This window comes from Cupressus sempervirens, chromosome 3 (assembly GCF_028749045.1).
Source record: "Cupressus sempervirens isolate cs-2001-9-10 chromosome 3, ASM2874904v1, whole genome shotgun sequence".
Lineage (NCBI taxonomy): Eukaryota > Viridiplantae > Streptophyta > Pinopsida > Cupressales > Cupressaceae > Cupressus > Cupressus sempervirens.
The window spans coordinates 77,665,327-77,669,406 of NC_143120.1; positions in this window are offsets into that span (position 1 = coordinate 77,665,327).

A 4,080-nucleotide genomic window follows, 5' to 3' on the forward strand; every position below is an offset into this window, starting at 1 on the left:
CCTAGGAAAGTTGCTAAGTAGATGCTTGATAGTGAAAGTACTCCTTTGAACCAACCAACTCTTAAATTACTGATGCCTAAGCCTCCTTCTCTATCTCCAATTATTATTCTCCCACTATCTTTGGATCCTCTTTGTGGAATTGATTAATCTCACCCCACAACAATGTACACATTCTTTTCTCCTTTAATGCAACCCCCTCTTATCCCAAATCTTCCTAATATTCAAAATTTTCCCAAGCATAATTTCAATTAGCTTATTTCTTGATGTCCCCATTATGCCATTCTAAAAAAAAGCTCATATTCTTTTATTCCTCCAAATAATTCTACATTAATTAATCATTAGGTGCTTTGAAAAGTCACAAGTACAACTAGGTATGATTTTTACGGGAAAAAATCATACCAAATTATCAATTCCTTTTATAATTTGATGATTATTTTCACAAAAAATACATTCATTACAATATTTACCCTAAGACATACATCACTTAATTCTTATGATGTAGCTAGAAGAAATAAGGAATTTTTTTATTATATTCATAGATTTTAAGCTTTTCAAACTAATATAAGGTTTTAGGGTAAGTGCAAAAAGATGAGTCTCAATTCTATGAAAGTCCATTGCATGAAATGAGACTTCTTCAAAATCAGGCACTCAATTTTTAAGAACTTGGTACCCATTATGGTTGAGGAGCTCGATCCATTTTTAAAAATTAGGTGCTCAATTTTTGAATACAGATCAAGCTCCTGAATTATAACAAGTGTGTAATTTTAAAAATTGGGTGCCTAATCTATAAAAACTTAAATCCCACCTTTTTGTCATTTATGTTACTGATAGTGAATATTAAAGCTCAGAGCGCAATTTTAGACATCCCACTGACTCACCCCAGCTAATTTTTTCACCTCTTCTAGGTATTTTAATTTATTTTATATTATTTCATTTCATTATTTTTAGTTTTTTTCTTTATAATTTATCACAATGTATTTTAATTTTAGTTTTGGTGATAGTGACTTTTGAAGATGGGAGCCTAATTTTAGACATCCTATTGACTCCCCCCATTTGATTTTTTCACTCTTTTAGGTATTTTAATTTTTTTAATATTATTTCATTTAATTGCTTTTTTTTTTTTTTTTTTTTTACTTTATGTTATGGTGATCTAGTGAATTTTTAAGTTATGCTTGCTCCTTTGTTGTTAAGTTTTTGATATCTATATGAGATGTACTAATGTGAGTTTTGTATGTCACAGGTATATTACTATTAGACCCTAACAGAGGGGAGGTTATCCATACAACAAATATTCTAGGATGTTACTATCTTAGATTGCTACTTGAGCTAAGAGAGACTTATTGATGAGTATGGAGTGTTAATCTTAGATTGGTTTTGACAAAGTAGGGACAAAACACTTAGTCATTATTCAAAATAGTAAAATGCAAAGTGCATGCCAAGTAATCAAAGCATACCAAGTATAATTGTTGAAATAGTACATGCAAAGTAATATGATAGTTAGTGCTAAGCACTAGTAGGTGCCAAGTAGTCAGTGCATGTAGAGTCATTCAAGTGCTGAGCCAACAGAGGAAGCCAAGTAAATAGTATGTACCGAGTGATTTAGGTGCTGAGAAAATAAAGTGTGTTGAGCTATTTAGGAGTTGAGTATCAATATTAAGATCACAACAAAGGGTGAGCATCAAGGCCTTTGAATGCCAAGTGAATAGTTTATGTCATAGATGTCTATAATGTCACAAACTTCTATGTAAACCATTTTTGGGCTAGTATAATAATCATTTTGATTATAAGAGATAAGTATGGAGTCATATTATGAACTCCTATGAAATGCATACAATCAATCAGATTGAGGGAAGCATTAGGTGGCAATAAGGATCAATCAAAACTATTGATTCTTACCTAATTTGTCACCACCAATGTTTATTTAAGAAAGGAAAACCCTAAGAAGTTCATGAATGTGCAAGGAGATGAATCCTAAGAGTTAAGAGGGCATTCATAGTAGTGTAGATGGCTATAACATAGCTATACATTATAGAACCAATTTGAGAAGAACAAAGAAAAGAAGTGAAAGGATAGAGGAGGCATATCTAATAGGAAGGATCAATGTTTAAATAGTAAGGAGATCTGACATCAAGCAGCAAGGTGCTAACGAGAGGATCACAATGCTAAATCATTCTAATAGGTGATGTAGAGAAAATCTCTTAATAGAGTAGTCTTAACAAGCTATTGTAAATCTCTTAATTGAGTGCTTACTTTATTGTAATTTTAAATCCTCTAACAAGGTGAGACTGAATAGTCTTTGTAAGCCTTTAATTGGGAAGACCTTTCAAAGGGTAGATCATAGCTTATGATGAAACACATTGTAGCCATAATTGGCCAAATTTTACAATGATAGTAGTGAAGATTTGTGGGTGTCATTCCCACCCCAGTTTTACCTTCTTATTAGAGGGTTTTTGGGTAACCAAATTTATTGTGTTATGTGTTATTTACTTTATGCTATGGATGTGATGCATGTTAAGTTATTTCTATTTATATGTTAAGTTATGAATGGATGTTGGTGATATATTTTAGAGGAAAAAGTTTTAAGTGCTGATTCACTCTCACCTCTCAGAACTTACTTTCTCATTGTTATTTCCAACAATTGATATCAAAGCATTGTTCTGTAGAAATGAAAGTTTTATAGTTTTGGATGTAATATCTTGAAGATGGAATTCTATAAGTTGGGAAAGACTATTGAGAATTAGAAGATTGAAATACAACTTTCCCTACATCAACTCAAGGAGGAAAGAGATGACTTGCAACATTCATTGAAGAGAAGAAAGGAATTTAATATTAAGATAAATAACACTCAATATCAAGAAGAAGACACTACTAGATTTTTTGAGGATGGAAACTCAAATGAATCTAATGCAACTATTGCAGATCTAATAGAAAAGAATGGTTCCCTAATTGAAGAAGTCAGAAATCTCAAAAGAGAATAAGAAGTACAATTAGTATTTCTATGTGAGATAACTAAAACGAAAAAAGAAAGCTAGTGAAGACAAAGTCATGATTGAAGAAGAAAAAAGAATACTCACTAAAAAACTTAAAGAGAAGACATAATATGTGCAAAAGATTGCTAACATGCAATTGGATACAATGAATTAGTTGATGCTTGAAAACCATGAATTGAATGGAAAGGACATTGAGATCACAACCCTAAATTCATAGAATGATCTAGGTAAGAGCACAAAGTTGGGTCGCAATTCCATGGAAGACAATTCCATGGAATGAGACCTTTCAGAAACAGGTACCTAATTTTCTTAGAATAGGGTACACAATTTTTAAAACCAGTTCTGGGCACTCGATCAATGTTCAAAAAATTGGGTACCCAATTTGTGCAACATGGATCGGGTGCCTGAACCTTTTTAAAATTGGGTACCCAATTTTTAACAAATCAAGTACCCCATACGTTTAAAATTGGGTATCCAATTTGAAAATATTGGGTATTCGATTGCGGGAAACTACAAATCCCCATTTTTTGGGGCTTTTTTGCTCATTTTAACCTTTTAGAAAATGTGAGCCTGATTTTAGGACTAATATGGGAGCTCATTTTGGAGTTCTATTGACCCCCTCTGCTGCTATTTTTCAACATACCAGGTATTATATTTTTTTTTATACTATTTTATATAATTGTTTTTAGTTTTACACTTTATATTTTTGTCATTTTGTTAAATTTTTTCAGTTTTAATATGTAAAATTGTAAATTTCCATTACATTAATAGTATTATCTTTATATTATTGTATCTAGTAATTTAAATAATAGTTTTGTAGATGTTCATTTAAAAATTATTATTTTAGATGTTTCAATTTATTTAATACAAATTACAATGTTGAATGATTAGATAGGTGTAAATTAGATTGTTTAAATATGTAATTACATTCAATATTTTATATTTATTTCAAATAAATAGTAATTAATTATAGATTAGTTTGTAAACAATATAACAAAGAAAGTAAAACTAACTATATTCGTAAGTCTAACCTCAACCTAACTATAGGTGTACAATAATTTAATCTAAACCCTAAACATAAAACTAAGTA